We start from the raw sequence: 24396 nt of genomic DNA, 5'->3' as shown, positions 1-24396 counted from the left end.
TTGCTGTAACCTATGATGACGTCACGTTCTCGACCTGTAACCATACGGTAGTGTTTCTACAAGTGTTGAACAACTCTGTCCATCATAAGTAAAGCTCAGTCTGTTTCTCTTGAAGATTTGTGACAATAAGTGTTGTGTTTCAGCAGCGCCCAAGAAAATCCTAAGAAGAAGAGAAGAAGAGGGTGTGCAGCGAGGAATCCAGGTGGCCGAGTGTTGGACTCGTATACGCTACTCACTTGACATCCTTCCGGCGCGTGTAAACAAACCACAGTCGTTCCGCGCGCAGCTGAATGAAGTGAGTGCTGGGCTGCGATAGGTAAAATTATGATCTTTTCTGGAAAGTAATTTGTGATTGAATAAAATTGAGAAAATACTTGAAAACGAAAACATTTTCTTTGTGAGATTTAATTTGTAGTGAGAAGAGCGATTCACTATTTTTGGTTTGCTTTCGAAAAGGTTGGGTTGTTGTTTAATGTTCAAATTCAAATGTTTTGTATGATGAGAATTATATATGTCATAATCGCTTTCCCCGTTTAATTTCGCAGATTGTGCATTTCTCTTCGATTTCCTTCAAGTAACTTTCTTCTAGATCTCAACAAAGAACTTAACATCGTACATAGTACCGTACTTGCGAAATCAGGTGAGTTTCTTGTTTAGTACAAACAGAACTTGAAGAAGCGTCGGGCAATCTTTATACTACTGCTTTGGGAAAGCATTTTTTCTGATTATATTAGACATGTTTTGGTTCGATAGAAGGCAGTTCGAGTTTATGTAAGGTTATTCCACTGAAGGTCAACTTGTAGGATTCCAGCAACAATAACATTTACTCAGGTTCGGGCATTTACAGACTCACTTTCACCCAATGTGGTGTCTCGGCCGCAGCTTTCACACTAGATACATACAACATTACAATACCTCCAAACACAACAAATTCTCAGCTATGAGCTCTCACATGAAAGAAGCAGGTCATCATTTCATTACTATTGATCAAACCTCACTATTATTAAAAAAGTAGGTAAAGGGAAATTAATGAACAAATTGGAAAACATCTGTATATTTTTAGACCAATATTACAACAAAAATTTAAACCTTAATGATATTATTGAAGTCAAAAACCCATTATACAAGATTTCACCAAAATTGTTACAATCACTGAACCATAAACATAATAACATAATATCGTCTTCCAAGACCCGTCCCACTTTAGGAAACACAAATCCCTCCTCATCCACCCCCACCTCCACACCCTGCCCCCACCAATCTCACATTGATATAACACTAGAAGCACAAATATCAGTCATTCAAATGCTACCATGGCAACTAATTAACATTACAACAGTTGAGAAGATAAATGAAATTACACACAACATATTTTCTTCAACTTGCCACATCTTTAACCAACTTAACATCACTGCTGTCGAAGGGGTAAGTAATTTCACACCCATCAATTTTTCTTCGTTCCCTCCTTCTCCTTTAATTTTATTTCTTAACATTTCACTCTCCTCTTGTTTCAGATATAACATCACAAGCTCTACTCAACCTTGCACATTTTCCTTTCGACTTTTAATATAAGAAGCTATAACCACTTCTACCAGCTATTACAAATATAGCTATGATTCTGACGAGTACTAGTCCTTGCTCCTAAGTGCTTTAAGAAGTTTGCTGTCTTAGTTTTTTACATAAGATTAACAACTTCAACAGACAAACAACTTTGGATTTTAATTTACCAACCACTAAGAGTGACTTTTATCTTAAATATTAAGCTAATATAAGGTCCTTTCTCCAGATTAAGGCACCATATTTACCAGATTTCATTTCAGCACAGCAATTTACATATTTATTTTGCACTGTTAACTCAGTACTTGCTACCACATTTCAAAAACAGGACATTCGTAACAAATCTATAATAAGGATTGATTATATGACTTTGTCATAAGAGTACTTATAAATACTGTCTTTAACTTGCTGGTCTTATTTTTAGACATTTGTACCTACAACAGTATTCTCTTATTTATATTTTAGACTTTCATTAAAATCTATGAATAAGAACACTCAAGATCCTGATTTTTAATTCTTTCAGGTATGATATTTTTAGGCTGATGGTGCCCTCATTATGGGCAAAACATGTCCCTGTATCTAATATGTTAAGATCTATTTCTTAAATTTAAATAAAAATCTCTTATATATTGAATAGGTGGAATTTATAATCTAGTATTCTTCTTTGACTGTAAGTACATTTCAATGTGGACCATAATGTGAGATTTGTAACTTGTAAAATACTAGTGTTACAGAAATGTTGCAAAGTTATAGCTGGGATGACTTGGCAGAAAGAAGACGAGCTGCTCAACTAAGTGGTGTGTTAAATCCATTAAAGTGAATATCCACCTTTTTGATGCTTACATTTGTTTTAACCAAGTTAGTTATGTTTCATTTGTTGGGAACAAATTGAGCTATGTTAGAGTGTATAGGTGAAATAACAAAGCATATTTTAGCATCTTAAGAAACATCATTAAAAGTACCTTGTTATGCTTAAAAACTATATGAATTTTAAGAGAAGATGAAAATAATTAAAGTCTGTAAGGAGGTTTGAGTGGAGCAATGAAATGGGAAGGGAAATGGATCTATTTTGTTCTAACCTATTTTAAAACAAATTCTATTCACTTGAACTGATGTTAAAAACTTGTTTGGTTTCCAGCACTTCTGTTCACTGTGATGTGTATATTTCCTACTGGTTTGTTATTTAATAAGATTTTTTAAAAAAACTTGCTTGTCGATGTTCCATTTTTTTACAAAACTGTTTTCTCTTTTTCAAGGTGAATGTTGTCATCTTTATTTGTTTTATAAAAATGAGTGTCGTGGACTCTGTTTAATGTGGGATCCCTGAAGCTGATTGCTGTCTTATTGTTGTTATTATGAAAAGAACTTCCCAAAATCTGCAATGAAATAAAATGGGGGGTTGCTTTTGTATTAGTGTGTATTAAAATCTGCACAAGAGAACCTAGTATTTAAAAGAATGGTATCTTACCTTGTTATTACGACAAGATACTGTGGCCTTGGAGGGGTCTAGCAGCAACTCATGCAGCTTTATGTCTTGTGAAATAACGATGCGTACGTTCTGAAGTTTGCTCATCCTTTGGGGGAGGCAAGGCTGTGGAGTGGGGAGGAGGCATGTCGCTTACTGTCACGGTTTCAATGGCTTCAGAAGTGGGGGTAGGGGGAATAGATATTCGGCAGGACGGAGGTTCGATCAATTTCATTCTTTTATAGTCTTTGTTATTTTTTATGCCTAATACTTCAAGATGTGCTTATATTGACATGATGCTGTATAGGCTTTTGGCTGACATGGCATAAGCCCAAAAGCGTATACAGCATCATGTGTATAAGTACGAGCTGTGAAAGCATCAATAACAATAATAACAACATGTGCTTATATTCCTTTGTATAAAGGCTTCTTAGTACCAATTATATCATTAAGGTTTTTATTCTGATTACCGTATGGATGTAAATAAACATATATACTTTCTAGTGTGTTTAGTAGACTTCCTTTATTTGTTTTACATAAAATTGTCAGATCTTGCTGTATAGTAGTGAAGTTGTAAGTTGGCCCATAGAGGAAATTTTCTGTGACTCTCAGCATTAAGGTGCTCAAGATACTTTACCATAAAACTTCGTCCAGTCCTACGTAAGATTTTCGCATTGGTGACAGTTTAATTTGTACACTCCTGAATCTGAATGATTGTCCTTACCTATGGAATTAATGCTATGGTAGTCAAAAAAATTTCGATGAGTATTATTACGAGTTGAGTATACAATATTACGATTATATTTTCCGAACAGATTCATTACTGCATATATATTGGGACTGTTAAAATAAATGACAACGGCCAGCTTGGAAAAGAGCAGCTGAAGGTAGCGGTTTCATAATAAAAACAGACAATTGACAAAAAGAAGTATTTTTTATAAACTTTTTAAATAATAAACAGTTAAGAAACATACACATCACAGTGAGCAAAAGTGTTGGAAACCAAAAATTTTAACATCTGTTCAAGTGAATAGACATTGTTTTAAAATATGTTAGAACAAAGTAGATCCATTTCCCTTCCCCTCTCATTGCCCCATTGAACCCTTGTCACCAATTTAAATTATTTTCAATTTTTTTTTTTTTTAATTCATGTAGTTTTTAAGCATAACAAATTACTTTTTATGATGTTTCTTGAGAAGAAAAATATGCTTTGTAATTTCACCTATGCATTGTATCATAGCAGGAGATGTTCCCAAGGAACAAAACAGCACTAATTTGCTTGAAGAAAATATAAGTACCGGTATCAAATAGGTGGATATTTACTTTTATTGATTTAGTGTAAATGAGATCTGATACGGGAAATGAAGCTAATTTCTTGCAGTAAGTGGTATGTTCCAAGCTTTACATGTAACTAATCTCATGTTTAGACCCATATTGAAATTTGCTATAATTTGCATACAAATTTGTATTTTTTATCTCTCTTTTCCACCTTTGCAATACAATTGATTTTGTGTTGTTAGAAATTCATATTGCTACAACACTACATTAGAAGGGACATGTTTTGCTTGGTTTCAAGCAAATTATATGTTCTGAACTGTCAGTCGAGAGATGGCGTGACAAGTAAGTTTAAGTGGTGTCTTTAAAAGTAGGAAAGATCACAATATGAAGATAAAATTGGACTACAAGAGGCTAAATTGGGATCATATATTCATTCATAGGAAGGGCAGTTAGGGATTGGAGAAACTTAAAAGGGAGATGTTCAATAAATTTCGAATTTCTTTGCAATCACATAAGAAAAGGCTACAAAAATAGCAGATAGGAAATCTGACACCTGGACAACTGCTGTAAATGGAGATTGATTGATTGATTGATTGATTGATTGATTATATGTAACAGGTAGCCTCAGAAACCACAGGACCAGTTTCACAATTTGAAAGATAAAATAACTCCGGGTAACATAGGCGATATATCATCCTGGAATTACAAAAGGTTCTCTCAGGAGGCGTACTTTAAGGAAAAAATTACAGCATTAATAAATATCGAAGTTCATGTATTCGATGCCTGCTTGAACTGATGGAGCTCAAAATGGGCAAGTCAACTCCCAGGTTACTTGCTATCACTGGGCCAAGTATGGACAGAAAATGTGAATGAATTGCTCTTGGTATTTTAACTGTTATATGGACAAATCATATCCATGAATTTTAATTGTAATTTTGTCCTATGCATGAAGTTTCATTGTAATTTTTTTTTTTTTTTGCTAGTGGCTTTACGTTGCATGGACACAGATAGGTCTTAGCACGATGATGGAATAGGAAAGGCCTAGGAGTTGGAAGTGGCCATGGCCCTAATTAAGGTACAGCCCCAGCATTTGCCTGGTGTGAAAATGAGAAACGATGGAAAACCATCTTCATTCCTGCTGACAGTTTGATTCGAACCTGCTATCTCCCAGATGCAAACTCGCTGCTCCGCGCCTCTAACCGCACATCCAACTCGCCTAATTCTAATTTTTGTCCTAAATGGAGGATATCACTTGCTTTCACACAATTCAACAGTAAAATTAGTAGTAAATTAGTAAATACCATTATTACTAGAGGAATAGCTGCCTCTGTGGATCAGTGGTAGAGTGTCAGCCTCTGGATCCCAAACCCGGCAGAGGTAGCCGGATTTTTGAAGGGCGGAAATAAGTCCATTCGACACTCCATGTCCTACGATGTCGGCATGTAAAAGATCTCTGGTGACACATTTGGTGTTTACCCAACAAAATTCATTAAATCTCAGCCATAGACGCCCAAGAGAGTTTCGGTTTACTCGGTCTGCCATCTAGTGGGCCTAGAGTAAAACGGAACATCGAAATTGACGAGCAGACAGCCAGATGGCATCAAATGGAAATGTCTGCACATGGTAGCTGAGGACATATGATTATTATTATTATTATTATTATTACTAGAGGAATATGCATATGTACCTACGGGTCCCTCCTATGAATGGTGCGAAACTGTTGCTCATAGGATCAGTTGGTGCATACATTTCAGTGGGCTTGGCAGACTGATATGTAATAGCAACTTCTGGCTCGATGAGGAAAGCAACGGGAAATACCTCACTCCTTATTTCCCTAGTACACTTCTTCAGTGATGCCTGGGCCATTTATGACAGCTGATGGCAGAGCTGTTGAGGATCGAACAAGCCGTTGGGCTGATGACCATACATACATATTTATTTATATTTAAAATGTATATATTATACCCCTTACTGCATCCACTAAATCGGTATATTAATTCTCCAGCTAGCATGATCTCAGGGTTCGAATGTAACAGTGGTGTAGTTTTACATAAGTTCAGATGGGCTACGGTACGATGAATATGGAGTTACTGAATTTATATTACGGGTGACGTGGAACATCCCTTAATACGTAAACATGCAGCATATAATAGTATGGTCTAACAGGCTTTCTCGATACCCATGACAAAGAAAGACCTTAATAATGAACTTAATACCATAAGGGCAATTGCCAAGTTCAGTGGGTACAACAGACCATTCATAGAACAAAAATCAACAAATACAGGCACCAGCCCAAGTCCACTCTCATAAAAGAAAAATCAAAAGCACCTATTTCATCTACTTTTACTAATAACAACATCCATAAAATCACAAAAAAATTTTGGAAACACAATGTATGAATTTTATTCAGAACTAACAACAAAAACTCTGAAATTTTACACAACTCTGCATCAATTAATACTCCCAACATTTACTCCAAATCTGGAACATACAGACTCAAATATAATGAATGCAGCAGCTCGTACACGGGTCAAACAGGACGTAGCTTTATGATTAAATATTCAGGACAGTTCAACGCAATGAGGTACAACAAATACTCTGCCATATGCATGACACTAATCATAAATTCACCGACATCGAACAAGACATGGAAATTTTTGAAACAGCAAATAAGGGACTCATCATGAATATTATCACAGGTTGTTACATTAATTGTGATCAGTATTTCAACCCAAATTACAACTTAAATGAAATCTATGAGAAACCCAATATTCTTTTTGATCTTTTAATCAACTCGCTTAAAAACATCAAACTATCGAAAAACAACTCGATCTTCTAAGTCATCCATAATACAGATTCCCATCAATTACCCCCACTACCCCACTCTTCCGCCCCGCCATATTCCCCCGCAGGTGCTCCGCCTCCATCCTACACCTTGCTTCCTTGCCTCTTCCCACTACCCACCACAGCCACTACACACATTTTCTGGCTCCTTATGGCAGTCCAACATATATGTTCAACATGCTGCTCAAGGTGAGTTAATCGTTAGCATTTAATGGTTCTAGTCATTTCCGTACAATGCTTCTACCATCTTCCCTGCCTAATTTGGCTTTCTGTTTTCTTTCTCAGGTTTCAAATTGAAGCGGGAATCTCAATCTCAAGTCATACTACGATCTTCATATGACCAATTCAACTTCTTTGGAACCACCTATTTCAAGTGAACAAGTGCCAACTCATAAAGACAACATAAAAATACTATAGATTACACAGGTTGGACATTACATAATAACTTTGCAACGGAATTGTCAAAATTTTATGAATTTTATACCGCAGCATTTCAGTTGTACCATAATTTTAACTCATTTCATGCATCATTGTAGTTGCTAGTGATGTGTTTTATCATGCGTTTTAAAATGTGTTTTAGGTTCCTTTAGGTATGTATATGGAATTGTTCAATTTACATCTAGGGCTGATGATGCTGAAACTAGTACCCTTATGACATGTGATTGACTCACAATAAAATATTATTGTATTGAATAGGAGGACCCTTAAAAACCTTAATTTTCTGCATTAGAGACCTCTGTCAAAAAAACTGTCATATTTCTTCCACCAGAGTTTGTTATAAATAGCCTTCTAAAGGGTGCTTATTTTAAATGCACAGGGTGGGTGTATCTGCAGTGCAAGGGTTGTGTTATGCTGGTGTTTGAAAGCCTGAACCTTCCCTTCCACTATGGCTTGTTGGTATGAGCACCAGAATTTGGTCCCTTTTGGCAGAAATACTGATATGGCCCACCATCTGAGGGTAATTTTTGACACGATACAGCTCAAATGGCCTTCCTGATCTTATTCATACAATGGCAGTCTTCTCTGATAGCATTCCTATGGTAAGGAGTTAAGGTATATTTTCTGGAGTGTGAAAGATTTTTCCTCTTCCAATCCTGTTTTCGTTTCTTGAGGTGGGTGCCCGGCTTCAACTGCACAAAAATAAGTTCAGATTAGAGTATAGTGTAGTACATGATATGGTGATGTGAAGAGACTTTATACCCAGGTGTATTGAGCATGAAGTAAGCGGCAAAATCGCTGGCTCTTTACTATGGGGTTGCAAATCAATCCCAGCTAATGGATATGGGAAGTTACCCAATGAAAGTGTACATCCATGGGATCCAGTTTTCATGCAGACCTGGGTGTCCTCTTGCTATGAGCACAATATCAACAGTCATCTGAGCCTACAGCATTCACTGATGACCCAAACAGAACTATTAAAAATAATGTGTTTCTGGATCATGTTTCAGTGGAATGAATTTACGTCCCCTGCTCCATCTAGAACTAAGTCTTACATATGCTTTGTGGAATGGAATTGCAAGTAACTGTCAAAGAGGAACCAATCGGCCTTGATGAAACAGGAAATACTTCACTTGTAAGTATCATTCCAGATAATTTTATATCGATTAGAATTTAGCCATTAGAGTTTGCCTGGTTACATAACTCTACTTCTCAAATTGACATAAAATTATTTATATGATTACATTAATGGTGGAAATGTGGAATTTCTGCATCTTTTATTATATATATGTCTGAATGCTGAACACACTGGTAAGATTTTGAAGAAGAAATGGGCTCTCTTCATCCTTCTTGGTTCTGTTGCTGTGTTCAGCACTGTCCTTTGTAATCCTCTGAGTAGTTAAGTAGTTTGACAGGAAAAGTGCCAGTCTTTGTAGTTCAGGTAGTAGGGGGAATAAATTCTGATTTCAATTTGGCACATTCAGTCCCTGATCATCCTGGTGGTGCTCAGATATACCAGCCTCATATCAGTAGATTTACTAGCAAGTCAGAGGCCTCTTGTTGGACAAAATTCTGGCATCTTGGTATTTTGAAAAACCATAAAGCTAGTAACAATGACAACTTGACATTTAAAATAAACTCCTAAAATTCTGACCTGTTACTTTGCAGGTCTGATATATTTCAAGAGTTGCTAAAAGCTCAGTATTGTACATACACTGCTGTGCAACTTGGTCCAGGCTGAACAGGATCAGGACAGGTTGTGGAAGGTGCAGGAATTCTCTCTACAAGTGGAAGTCTGTACCATCTCCACAATGTGGGTCACCAGACCATTCCCCACATTTTAAGCGAGTGTCAACTATGGGCTTATCTAGGTAGATTGGAAAACTTCCTATCATCAACAGCAGAAGCACTACAGTGGATTCAGAAGTTGGACATTCAGATATGATAACAGATAACACTAATACCTGAAGTGAATCAATGTTTCTTGATATTGTGTACATATTTTGTATTATGTATATAATGTCCTTGCCATATGCTAATTAATAATACTGTTGTGCAAAACTTATGGACTAAAGTAACTTTCACTGCCAAGTAACATAGCTCAACGAAACATAGGTAGAACCGCTACAGTAGGTAGCTGAAAGGCATATGCAATGAGATGAACAGAAATGACATTTGTAGAGAGACAGTAAATTACACTTAAGTCACTGTGGCTCATGATGGTCCCCTGGGCATCACAAAAGAAGGTACATGTTTCTTAAACGGGTGTGTGATCACCACGGACAGGGATACATGCTCTGCAATGTGTTTCATGCTGGCCACAAAATTGATAAGCAGTTTTTTTTGGTAGGGCATTCCATTCCTCAACTGGCGCGGTTGACAACTGCTGGTTGGTCATTGGTGCATGTGGGCATGTTGCTATATGTCTGCCCAACATGTCCCACACCTGCTGGATGGGATTTAAGTCGGGGCAATGGTCAGACCAGTTCATTGGCTGAATATCCTCTCGTTCCAAGAGCTCCTCCACCTGTGCTGTTCAATGCGGTTGTGCATTGTCATCCACAAAACTGAAGTCAGAGCGAGATGCTCCCCTGAAAAGAGTCACGTAGGGCAGGAGTACACTGTCATAATAACGTTGACTGGTCAGTATACCCCGTTTAAAGATTTGGATGTCGGTATGCCCATGCAACATTATACCTGCTCACACAATAAGACTTGGATCACCAAAATGATCATGTTCAGCAATATTCCTGGGTGCATTACATATTTACACCTCTTGCCAAGTTAGGGTACATCTACAATCACTACTTTGATTGAATCTGTTCTCATCTAAGGAGTGCACGCAAACCCACTCTTTGTCGGTGTGCACCTGATGTCTTGGCACCATTGCAAACGGTGCCGCTGATGTGCGGGCGTCAACAGAACACAACGTAATGGTCATCGGGCAAACAGACCATCCCCCCATGTGGTCGCCGTGCCTCTGTGGGTTGCGAAATTCGGTTCCTTGCAGTCCTGTTAAATATGGTTGCACCGGGCAAGTTGGCCGTGCGTGTAGAGGCGCGCGGCTGTGAGCTTGCATCCGGGAGATAGTAGGTTCGAATCCCACTATCGGCAGCCCTGAAGATGGTTTTCCGTGGTTTCCCATTTTCACACCAGGCAAATGCTGGGGCTGTACCTTAATTAAGGCCACATCCGCTTCCTTCCAACTCCTAGGCCTTTCCTATCCCATCGTCGCCATAAGACCTATCTGTGTCGGTGCGACGTAAAGCCCCTAGCAAAAAAAAAAAAAAAAAAAAAAAAAAAAATATGGCTGCAATTGCACCTGCTGTTTGAAGTGAGTCTCTTCTAGCCTGTTGCACAATGTAGCGGCCATCTGCTGCTGTAGTTGACTGTGGTCAACACCCTCTTCTACTGTGGGCAGCACTGGCTGTGCTTCGGAACACTCTCCATGCACGTGAAGCAATGCTGTGAGCATTACCAAACTCCTCAGCTTCACTCCTCACCCTTCATCCTTCTTCTGATATCCCGATGATTCTTCCCCTCGTGAAGTCGTCCAGATGTTGTCTCTGAACCATGTTGGAATGAATAACACCACCACCGTACACCGTAACAGCTTGCTGATTGACTCATATTGTACTGTCCCATCAAACCCAGGGACTCCAGATTGGAGGCAGGCATGCTATCCCTACACCGCAGGGCCAGTGGAACATACCTTGGTCATTTAGGACATTTTCTTTTTCACCCCTTCTCACCTCCCATAGAGATAGTGGCTGAACTCAGACCTGTCATCCAGAATGTCACTGTTTATTTCAACACCCTGAAAACTGTGGACTCAACACTAATATGGATTGTTTTCAGTTATTTTTACATGTCATTCCCACACTACTCCAGCTGTGTCTCATTCCCACAGCATTTCTCTCCAGATATTATCAAGTAATATGTGTACCAAGTTTAGTTTAAAGTGCCTGATTGCTTATAGTCGCCATCATTTTTACACTAAAACCTCATTAATTCGAAGTCTTTGGGACTCAAAAATCGGACTTTGAATTACGTGATTTCGAATTAACCGCCAATTCGCAATTCAAAAGTACCAACCCTTGCCGCGGTACAAAATATTCTAAGGCCCGTTACTGCATGCAGTTAACCTTGATTCACAGTTTATACCTTTCAAATGTCATGAAAAAAGAACTGTTTACAAAATGTATCCAAGAAGGTGCATTGACAGTATTCAAATAATGCACTCTGATATCTCACTGGCGAACATAACCTCACACAACGAAAGAAAGAAAAAAAAAAAGCACGATTCAAAGACGAGAAGAAATCTATGCTTGCTGCCATGTGCAAGTGCTTTATTAATTGAATCACTATACTGTATGCATTTTAGATGCCTTATATTTACACAGAAAGTACCCGACACCCTTAATATCGAACTTTCCTATGACTCTATCCTTGTACGATTTTCCACCACAGCACTTCTCTCGTACTTCAGAAATGTAAACACTTGCCGCGTCACAAAGTATTATAAGACCCATTAATACATGCCATCACCTCGATTCACAGTTTAAACCTTTCAAATGCCATGGAAAAAACATTCCGAAATGTATCCAACAAGGTGCATTTACAATGTTCAAATAATGCACTTGGATAAATCACTGACAAACATAACCTCACGCAACGAAAGAAAAAAAAATCACACAATTCAAAGACGAGGATAAATTATGCCGGTTCCCCTGTGCAAATGCATTATTTTTTGGATTTCTGTACTGTTTGCATTTTTAGATACTTTGTACTGGCTTGGAAAGTGCCCGACGCTCTTAAAACATTGTGACTTATCGAACTTTCCTATGACGAGGGGATAAAGTTTCTCGTTCCCATGTGCACTGCAACGCAGTGCTATGACTCCCATTCCCCACCCTTGTACGATTCCCCGGCTGGCACGTTCTCCTTTAAAACCATAAGACCGTTTGGGTTCGCATTAAAATAAAGCAATGCAGTTTCACCGGCAATGACAATATTGTATGGTGCTTACAGTATTCTAGGAGCCACGTTTTACGTCAACTCTCGGCATCGCCAGTGTTCGCGGATTCTGTTTTTCCGCGCATTACCTGTCGCGTGATATTACGGCTTTCCTTAAAAGGTTGAATACAAAAGAATTCCGATTTCATTCAACTTAGCAATCATGAAGCGCACTGTAGACCCACCGAAGTTAGTGTAAGTGCGGAAATCTACCCCTCCACGTTCTGGAATGCGCATTCTATTATGACGAGGAGCGGGTAAATTTCAAGTTGAAATTACTCTGTAACATACTATTGTTTTAAAATGTAAAGACAGTTTCAAATTAAAAGTCTGAATTTTGGTAATGGGGACGACATTGTACTTCGAATTACGAATTATCCATATTTCGAATTAAAAAATTTAAATAACATGCAAAACTGTATCTCATGTTTCCGGGAACGAGAGCTTCTTCGAATTAGGCGGGATTTTGAATTAACCAGTTTTGAATTATCGAGGTTCTACTGTAATTGTTTAGCTTCACCAGTTCCTTTACATGAAGATATTGCTCCTTAACTGTATGCAACCTGCTAAGTACAGAACGTATTGCTGGCTAGGGTAAGCATTGAACTGCTGTTCTTAGAGTGGTCAATCAGTGATTTCTTTTAGGATGACTAAAAGCTGACTCAAGTTAGAGACCTCTCAATGCCTGTTGATTCACCAGCATCATTCCAGAGAGAATAAAGCAAATCAATCCAGTAAAACAGGTGAACGGACTTCACAGAGCTCATTTTAGTAAACTCTTAGTATATAGATGGAAGTGAAAGAAGAATTCCAAAATGAACTGAAACAACACATATCCAGAATTGAGCTGGAGGGTGTGGAAGTCGAATGGGACATGTTCAAGAAGGAATTTGTAGGCCATGCAGTGGGAGCCTGTGGCAGAATTGTTGATAGAGTGAAAGATAAAGAGACCTGATATTTAAATTAGATTGTAAAGGAAAAATAAGAAAGCATGCTAATTGTGAAACTGAGATAAACTGGAAGGAGAAGAAAGGATCAGGAAATGAGAAGAAGGAATATCAATGTAGTAAGTGGAGAAAAGCCAGAAAGCTGAAACGGAATGTGGATAGTGATGAAAGGATTCTGTGTGGACTTGTAACAAGGAAGAGAGACGAAAGGGTCTATAGAAAGCAGGTTGGTCTATAGTGGCTACATATGCTATTAATGTGAAATGTCTGTGGGAATGAGGACCTGTTGGTCTATAGTGGCTATATAGGTTATTAATGTGAAATGTCTGTGGGAATGAGAATCTGTTGGTCTGTAGTGGCTACATATGCTATTAATATGAAATGTCTGTGGTAATGAGGATCTGTTGGTCTTTAGTGGCTATATAGACTATTAATATGAAATATCTGTGGGAATGAGGATCTGTTGGTCTATAGTAGCTATAGACTATTAATATGAAATGTCTGTGGGAATGAGAATCTGTTGGTCTGTACTGGCTATATAGGTTATTAATGTGAAATGTCTGTGGGAATGAAGATCTGGATAATGACGAAAGGATTCTGTGTGGACATGTAACAAGGAAGAGAGACAAAAGGGTCTACAGAAAGCAGGTTGGTCTATAGTGGCTACATATGCTATTAATATGAAATGTCTGTGGGAATGAGGATCTGTTGGTCTATAGTGGCTATATATGCTATTAATATGAAATGTCTGTGGGAATGAGGATTTGTTGGTCTATAGTGGCTATATAGACTATTAATATGAAATGTCTGTGGGAATGAGAATCTGTTGGTCTATAGTGGCTATATAGACTATTTATATGAAATGTCTGTGGGAATGAGGATCTGTTGGTCTATAGTGGCTCTATAGACTATTAATATGAAATGTCTGTGGGAATAAGAATCTGTTGGTCTATAGTGGCTATATAGATTATTAATGTGAAATGTCTGTGGGAAAGAGGATCTGTTGCTCTGTGGTGGCTATATAAACTATTAATATGAAATGTCTGTGGGATTTGAGGACCTGTTGGTCTATAGTGGCTATAGCCTATAGACTATTAATATGAAATGTCTGTGGGAATGAGGATCTGTTGGTCTATAGTGGCTATATAGACTATTAATATGAAATGTCTGTGGAAATGATGATATGTTGGTCTATATTGGCTATAGCCTATAGACTATTAATATGAAATGTCTGTGGGAATGTGGATCTGTTGGTCTATAGTGGCTATATAGATTATTAATACGAAATGTCTGTGGAAATGATGATATGTTGGTCTATATTGGCTATAGCCTATAGACTATTAATATGAAATGTCTGTGGGAATGAGGATCTGTTGGTCTATAGTGGCTATACAGACTATTAATATGAAATGTCTGTGGGAATGAGGATCTGTTGGTCTATAGTGGCTATATAGGCTATTAATATGAAATTTCTGTGGAAATGAGGATCTGTTGGTCTATAGTGGCTATAGCCTATAGACTATTAATGTGAAATATCTGTGGGAATGAGGATCTATTGGTCTATACTGGCTGTATAGGCTATTAATATGAAATGTCTGTGGGAATGAGAATCTGTTGGTCTATAGTGGTTATATAAACTCTTAATATGAAATGTCTGTTGGAATGAGGATCTGTTGGTCTATAGTGGCTATATAGGCTATTTATATGAAATGTCGTTGGGAATGAGGATCTGTTGGTCTATAGTGGCTATAGCCTATAGACTATTAATATGAAATGTCTGTGGGAATGAGGATCTGTTGGTCTGTAGTGGCTATATAGGCTATTTATATGAAATGTCGTTGGGAATGAGGACCTGTTGGTCTATAGTGGCTGTATAGTCTATTTGTATTAAATGTCCTTGGAAATGAGGACTTGTTGGTCAACAGTGGCTGTATACGCTATTTAGATGAAATGTTAGCAAAAATTATAAAAGCAATTGACCTGTTGGCCTACAGTGACTATTGATTATTGAGATGAATTGGGAAAGAAAAATTGGTTTCAAACAACTGGAGTAAAGGAGTAGCAACACCTAAATGTAACAAGGGGAACAAGAAGTTAGTTATTGACGTGTCACAACCATATATCAAGTAGCAAAAATATTTGAGTTGGTACTAAAAAAGAGAATGAGAAGAAAGGTGAATGGACAATTACAGGAACAGCAATGTATATGGTTTTTGGAGTAGAAGATCAACACTAGACTCCATCTTCAGTTTGAAGCAGTTAATGGAAAATCAATGAGAATATGTTGGAAATATGCTGATGACATTCCTTGATTTGGAAAAGCCCCATGATATTGTAATCAGAGCAAAGGTATGGAAAGTAAGGTTATGGAAAGGATTTGGAAAAGAACTGATAGAATGTGTGCAAGCAATGTAGAAAAATTGTTCCAGCAGTATCCAGACACATGTGGTGAGAACAGAGTGCTTTTGTAATGAAACTGGACTACTACAAGGAAGTGTTCTGTCAAATCTCTTAATCATAATGTTTATGGACGAAATTGTTAAGAAGACAAAGTGAAAATACGGTGACAGGGAGCCTGAAGGTATTTGGAGACAGACAGGAAGCACAAGTGTAACTCGACATATTAAGTGAGATTATTGAAAATTATGGAATGAAAATCATTGTCCAACTCATTAGCTGAATGGTCAGCATACTGGCCTTCGCTTCACGGGTTCCCGGGTTCGATTCCCTGCTGGGTCAGGGATTGTAATCACTTCTGATAAATTCTTCTGGCTTGGGGACTGGGTGTTTGTGTCTGTCCCAACACTCTCCTCTTCATATTCACATTACACTACCAACCACCATAGAAACATGCAATACTGATTACATCCCTCCATATATGGTTGGCATCAGGAAAGGCATTTGGCCATAAAATAGGGCCAAATCCACATGTGCGACACAGTTTGCACCCGCAACCCCACAGGTGTGGGAAAAGCGGTAGGAAAAGAAGAAGAAGATGGAATGAAAATCATTGTGGAAAGGAGTAAGGCAATGCTGTTGATAAGAGGTAGAGTGAAGGCAAAAGAATTATAAATTTAAAGGGACGTGGAAATCATGGAGAGTTTCAGGTCTGTGGAAAGCAAACTGAGGCAGGGCTGGACATGGAGATTAGTAAAGGGATTCAAAAAGGAAATGCATTCTACCAGAGTTTGAGAATCCTGATGTGGAAGATGGAACTACCAGCAAAGTCGTAAGATATACAACAGCCCTATGCTGCTACATGCAGTGAAGGCCTGAACACTGACAAAAAGACACAAGAATAAAATCTTAGCTGCTGAAATGAAATTTTTAGGTATTTTAGGAAGACAAGAAAGGGCAAGGTAAGAAATGAGGAGGATAAACTTATAAGGTTTGAACATATTAAGAGGATGGAGGAGGTAAGGATTCCAAAGTGCATGATGGAGACTGAAATGAAACAAAAGTTACAGGGAGACTTTGTCTAAGATGGTTAAAAAAAAAACTAAGAATAGTATAGTTTGAGGAAACCTGGATTGGAACACAGCTAAGGACAAACAATGGTGGTTGGATGCAGGAAAATGGAAAGGTACCATAGACATCTGCACCCAGTGGCAGCTGGACAAGGTAAATAGGTGATAATGATTTGCAAGATACATTCAAATGATTGACCATTTCTAAACTGAACTTGATATGGAATGTTTCATTGGGATGAGAACCAGCTTACACCTACTCACCAATAAGAATCCTCCTTGGGGACTCGAGTAATGGAAGGAAATACATGAACACAGTGACGGGAAGTAAAGAGAATGGGAGGAACAGAACAGAGGTGTGGAAATTGTCCTCTCATGTTCTTCCTTTTCTATTGATCACTCTTCCTTGTTATCTTATCGTGTGATGTGTTCCTTTTCATGTTTTTATCTCTCAATATAATTATGGCACATGTTTCTCCCTTTTCATTCTTCTATCTTGAGAGGTTCCTGCTACTCTGTCTGTATTTACCTTCAGTTTCACGTATGTTTAATTAATGTTATGAAATCCTTTACTGTCTTTCTATTCTGGTAGTCGTACACTTATATCATATTGTCACAAGATGACAATAGTGTTCTCTCTCGTACCTTTGGCTTTTCTACCACCTTCATTCTAAGTCCCTTAGTGATTTCTTCTTTGAACTTTGGAGAAAAGTAAAATGGAGTCCAGAAACACAATGCATGCCTTCTTACTATATTATAATATTTATAATAGATTCAGAAAATATTATGCTAGAGAGTCGTGCAGAATCTATAATTTCGTATCTTTACTCGATAAGTTTGTGACTATGTCCAATTTACCTCGATTATTTATTCTGTGCATTTTTCCCTGCCATGTCAGTCGCAGTTTGGTTACCGTTTGCCCGAATGTTATTCTTTGAAGGTGTTGCCATATTATTTCACCCTTTGCTTGGGTTTTGCTTATTTTCGATGTCTCTCAACCTGTGTGTGTTTTTTACCTTTATTTCCACCTTATTTGTATGTATCACTTCAGTGTTGTGGCACAATACGGTCTATTCCAATTTTGTTGGTGTGATTGACAACTCCGTTTATACATACTTGGTATTTTGGATATCTTGTCGGGGATTTCATTGATGTTTTATGCTTGGCCTGTCTTAATGTCTCTAAGTCTGCTTGGAAATGCCTACGTGGCATTTATCATCAAAGCTGTTTTCTTGAGACGTTGTGCTGGTTATATAGATCATGATTTTGTACATATCTATTCTTGTAGTAATTTGGTCCAATCTATGGTACTTTCCCATGATTATTATACCAATTCACTTTGCCATTTCGTGCATTTCTACATGGCACTTTGAATTTGTAAGATGCCCAATTTTGGATGTTTGTTGTGCGGTTGAGTGGAATGGATCATATTTTGGTACACAATGAATAAAAAAAGATTTATTTCACCTTTAGTTTTTATTTACTCTGGATGGAGTCTTTATTCTACCAGTACTGACCCATCTTTACATCCCATTTATGTCCTGCCAATGTGTAGCATAGTGGTAACTTTATCCTTTTACTTTGGGCTCTTTTGCAGATAGCCATTTCATTTTTTGCGTGATTCCTTACGTTTTATCCTTTCACATGACACCCGTTTACATGTGACGCAGTTTTGTCCTATTTTATTTTTCTTCTTTGCCTTAAGTCATCATTGAGGAGCTTTTTCTCCTCAGGGTCTGTACCTTGTCTGTGGTGCATTATATATAATTTTTAAATAAGTTATTAATATTGAAATATATCATCTCCGAGGTAAACGGGATGTTGTGCGAATAGTTTTCTCCCTGGCACTGAAGTACGCAAATTCTATTATCTCATGAAGGTCGCTGGGAAGGTGATATATTGACATCCTTCACACGCAATCATTTGCGAGTACTCTCCAAAAGAATTTATGATCTGTGTTCTTTTGTTATGAATTTATTTATCTTTCATTAGAACCTTTGATTTAAAAACTCATGTTTAAGCCTTATCTCCTTTCCTTTGCCGGAAATGAGGTTAGGTTAGTTGGATTTGTATATTACCTAAGACAGAAGGAGTCCAACTTCGAACAGTTTCTTGTTTGCTCGGATTGACGATTTATCAGACCTTTATTGCCTTGTGTTATCACAAACTCTCATTTGCATTTTACTCTGTGTTATCTCTCCTGTTTGGTAATGTGTATGGAGTAAGGAAAGGGGGTTGTGACAATTTTTACACATTGGAAGATAATGGTGTTTCTATTGTGGAATTGTGTTTTTTACTTTATTGGCTATTTCCTGTTAATATATTAATTTCATGTTACCTATTTACTTTTCTTAAATTAATATTCTTGTTTATAGCCTACTGCAGACATCAAGCATGAAATAAAAGTAGAAGAAAGAGCAGTTGATCAACTAGTCCCATGTGTCAAAGTAGAAAGCAAGTAAGTAGCTTAATTAGATTGTACAGCCCTAACCCTGTTCATTAGCTCTCTCTGTAGATCAGTGGTAGAATGTCAGTCAGTGGATTCCAAGATCACTGGTGCAAACCTGCCTGAGGTAGTGTGATTTTTATAGGGTGGATTAACACTACACGCTGTACAATATCAGTTTGAACCCTGAGTTACGTCTTGATTGTCAAAGATAATGGAAATTGTTATGGGAATACTGTGGAGCATAGCGGGCACGAATGGGTGGATAGAGAAAAGATCAAATTTTAAATTAAAAATTTAAAATGTGGAATTTTGTTTCTTCCCTTTTTTTCTTTTTTCTTTCCAGATATTAAATTTTGCTAAGCAATAACAAATAACAGTACAAACATTAGCTTGTGATTTTAAAAACAATATTAGAAAGGACTAGAACAACTACGATTTAAGAAATGAGCTTGAAGCTCCCAAGTTACAGTTTTACAAGAGCACCATTGCTCTGTTCACTAATCCTCAAAGAGACTGAGCTTTCAAAATTTACTTCATTAGAAGGATCATCATTGCTCCACACAATTACTCTGTGAAAGACTATTCTTCAAAATTTACAAGATCCAGGCCTCTTAACACATTGCTGACCGGATGCTTGAGCTTGTCACATACCCTGTGGACCGGACATTTTCCTATTAAGCACACTAGGGTGCACATAAAAATGTACATAAATATTAAACCAGTCAAGATTTTATCTTTAAAGTTGGTATGAGTACTCTCCAATGCCCCTAGTAGTAGTGGATCTGCCTTTACAAAACCATCTTCAGCGTCAATTCCTAACACATCATTAATGTTTACATCGCTGTCGACGTCAGAGTCACTTGAATAAATAAGCACACTAGGTAAATTACGGCGTGTAGAGGCTTAAATATCACTTCCACTATCACTTTTATATTCAGTTTCCACTAATTCATTATCACTATATCCATTTGAACAATCATCAGCGTATAATTCTTCTAAAATATCGTCGTCGGCTAACACCGTATTCCGTGGGTCATTGACTGAACCGGCAGAAAGAAAGTCGACGTTTCGAAACTAAATCAAAGAATAAAAGAGGCCATGAATAAAAGGAAAATGGCAGATATACATCTACGATTTTTTCTACTCAATGTGAAAGTCCGAAATAGTTCAATATATGGTCAAGAGATGTCACAGGAAGACCGAAAACAATGTGGTGAATAAAACCAAGATTTCTCGGGACCCGTCACCGATGTGTTAAAGGCACGATCTACACTTTTACAAATCACAAACAGTATTCAATGTGTTATTTGCTCAACAGTCAATTTTACATAGGAAATTGAATAATATTAGTTAACTTTAACAGGGGTAATAAGTACCCATTCTACATGGCCTCAGTGAAAAAAGAAAAGATTAACAAAATGTTTGGAGGCGAACACTTGCACCAGAACATCATTAAAACCCTCTGTGGGCTCATGGCCTGACCTTACGGAAGTGACTGGATGGAGAGAAAAGATAGTCATAGTCAATGAGGGTACACACTCTTTATTCCCTAAGTTTGACTATATATACATACATTATCATTATAGACTGTTATGCCTTTCAGCATTCAGCCTGCACTAAACTTCGCCACAATCCTTGATTTGCAACTAGTGTTGTGGCCTCATTTAGTTCTATACCTCTTATCTTTAAATCTAACCATCGTCATCTTGGTCTCCCTCTACTTCTCTTACCCTCTACAGCAGAGTCCATTATTCTCCTAGGTAACCTATTCTCCTTCATTCGCCTCACATGACCCCACCACTGAAGCCGGTTTATGCGTACAGCTTCATCCATCGAGTTCATTCCTAAATTAGCCTTTATCTCCTCATTCCGAGTACCCTCCTGCCATTGTTCCCACCTGTTTGAACCAGCAATCATTCTTGCTACTTTCATGTCTGTTACTTCTAACCTATAAATAAGATATCCTGAGTCCACCAGCTTTCGCTCTCGTAAAGCAAAGTTGGTCTGAAAACAGACCGATGTAACGATAGTTTCGTCTGGGAGCTGACTTCCTTCTTACAGAATACTGTTGAACGCATTAGCTTTACTACACCTTGATTCAATCTCACTTGCTATATTACCATCCTGGGAGAACAAACAACCTAAATACTTGGAATTATCGACCTGTTCTAGCTTTGTATCACCAATCTGACATTCAATTCTGTTGAATTTCTTACCTACTGACATCAATTTTGTCTTAGAGAGGCTAATTTTCATACCATACTCATTGCACCTGTTTTCAAGTTCCAAGATATCAGACTGCAGGCTTTCGGCACAATCTGCCATTAAGACCAAGTCGTCAGCATAGGCCAAACTGCTTACTCCCTGCCATTTTATACCTTTCAGCAGATGATCCATGAAATCTGCGAACAGCAAAGGTGAAAGATTGCAGCCTTGCCTAACCCCTGTAAGTACCCTGAACCTAGACAGAGTTACATTAAGGAAGGATTCTGAAACCTTCCCCTCAAGTTAGATTACAACATGTCTGCCATTACCTCGAGCTGAAGGGCCTTCCGGAGATGGGCGAGGCATGAACACATTCTACTGCTGGACTGGAGCGATCGAAAGAGAACATGGCCCAAAATGTTCCAGCTTTTATAGCGGAGACGAATATTCTGGAATTCTCTGGGCCAAAACCCTGAACCCACCCACAATTACCATTGGATAATCAAATACACATCAAAATTTCCTGATTGGTTGATTAAATAAATGTACAAAATTCCCTATTGGCTTCAATTTGAAGCCAGCAGGAGGAGATAGAAGTGCTGATAACTTTAGAACACCAAACACAATCTACGAACAATTCAGTTTTACCAACTAATGATTACAAATTTTCTCTTGAAAATTGACAGTCCATCTTCTCACCAGATGGAGGCCCTAGTTTGACTGTGGAGACCTCTGGAGATTAACATCCACACTCTTCTGAAATGAGTTTCACTGATCATATTTTAGATGGCCTTTTAAACGTGACTTATTTTAAATGCATGGAGCGGGTGTACCTCCGGTACAGAAATAAATTATATATCTTTGTCCTAATAGTCTGTTTGAGAGGTATAGGACTTTTAAAGTACAGGTGTTTTAATATTCCACCAACAAGCAATATACTACAAAGGTGAGCACTGCGCTCACCATGTGAGTCACCGCTTGTTAAAACCCAGCAGAAGATGGATTCAAGTCACTTTAGCATGTAGTAAGTGAAGAGCAAAAGGGAACATGTAGACATGATGTGGGCTTTCGGCTTTATGACGTGCCAAGGAAACAAGCTGAAAGACCTTATGTCGTGCAGACAACTTTGTGTAGAAGTCTCAATCAGTCAACCAATCAATCACTATTCATCTGCATTTAGGCCAGTCACCCAGGTGGCAGATTCCTTATCTGTTGCTTTCCTAGCCTTTTTTACATGATTTCAAAGAAACTGGAAATTAATTGAACATCTACCTTGGTAAGTTATTCCAATCCCTAACTCCCGTCTCTATAAAATAAAATTTTCCTCAATTTGTCCTCTTGAATTCCAACTTTATGTTCATATTGTGATCTTTCCTACTTTTAAGGACACCACCCAAATCTATTCATCTACTAATGTCATTCTACATCATCTTTCTACTGACAGCTTGCAACATACCACTTAGTCAAGCAGCTCGTTTCCTTTCTCCCAAGTCCTCCCAGCTCAAACTTTGCAATATTTCTGTAAAGCTATTCTTTTGACAGAAATCACCCAGAACAAATCAAACTGCTTTTCTTTGGATTTTTTCCTGTTCTTAAATCAAGTAATCCTGGTAATCAAATAAACCATGTGCAAAAGATCTGTACCCTTTATTTACAATCCCATTTATGTGATTACCCCAATGAAGATCTTTCCTGATATTAACACCTAGGTACACTGGAACCGTACTCTATTTGTGGTCTTACCAGACACTTATATGCCCCTCCTTTACATCCTTACTACAACCCCTAAACACCCTCATAACCATGTCCAGAGATCTGTACCCTTTATATACAATCCCATTTATGTGATTACCCCAATGAAAATCTTTCCTTATATTAACACCTAGGTACTTACAGTGATCCCCATAAGGAACATTCATCCCATCAATGCAGTAATTAAAACTGAGAGGACTTTTCCTATTTGTGAAACTCACAACCTCACAACCGTCCATCATCGAACCATTCCCTGCTGTCCATCTCACAACATTATTGAGGTCATTTTGCAGTTGCTCGCAATCTTGTAACTAACATCATCTGCAAAAACCTTATCCCTGATTCCACTTCTTAATCGTATCATTTATATATGTCAGAAAATATAACAGTCCAATAATACTGCTTTGAGAAATTCCCATCTTAGTTATTATAGGGCCAGATAAAGCTTCTCCTACTCTAATTCCCTGAGATCTCTTTTCTAGAAATATAGCCACCCGTTCAGTCACTCTTTTGTCTAGTCCAATTGCACGTATTTTTGTCAGTAGTCTCCCATGATCCACCCTAGCAAATGCTTTAGACAGGTCAGTCGTGATACAGTCCATTCGACTTCCTGCATCCAAGATATATTTTATATCTTGGTGGAATCCTACAAGTTGAGCTTCAGTGGAATAACCTCTCCTAAACGCAAACTGCCTTCTGTCGAACTAATTATTAATTTTGCAAACATGTCCAATTTGAGAAAGAATGGTTTCCCAAAGCTTACATGCAATGCATGTCAAACCTGACTGGCCTGTAATATTCAGCTTTATGTCTATCACCGTTTCCTTTATATACATTGGCTACTATAGGAGCTCTCTATTCATTTGGTATAACTCCTTCATGCAAACAATAATCAAATAAGTACTTCAGATATTGTACTGTATCCCAACCCATTGTCTTTAGTATATCCCCAGAAATCTTTTTAATTCCAGCTGTTTT

At 37.9% G+C, this 24396-nt stretch overlaps 1 long non-coding RNA gene across 2 annotated transcripts in view; it reads left to right on the top strand.

Annotated features, from left to right (window-relative positions):
* Window positions 1–283: 283 nt before the first annotated feature.
* Window positions 284–24396, top strand: part of LOC136884255 (uncharacterized) — a 60010-nt gene continuing 35897 nt past the window's right edge. The window contains exons 1-4 of one of the 2 annotated variants that reach the window (XR_010861326.2): window positions 284–456; window positions 546–640; window positions 8593–8717; window positions 19388–19470. This is a non-coding gene — a long non-coding RNA (uncharacterized lncRNA). Of the gene's footprint in view, window positions 457–545; window positions 641–7433; window positions 7571–8592; window positions 8718–19387; window positions 19471–24396 lie in introns of those variants that run through there. The other variant, XR_010861327.2, reaches the window with a different exon arrangement.

The sequence above is a fragment of the Anabrus simplex genome, chromosome 12 (genome assembly GCF_040414725.1).
Source record: "Anabrus simplex isolate iqAnaSimp1 chromosome 12, ASM4041472v1, whole genome shotgun sequence".
In the NCBI taxonomy this organism is placed as follows: domain Eukaryota; kingdom Metazoa; phylum Arthropoda; class Insecta; order Orthoptera; family Tettigoniidae; genus Anabrus; species Anabrus simplex.
Note: the sequence above shows the minus strand (reverse complement) of the source record. Positions and strands in the feature narration are given on the sequence as shown.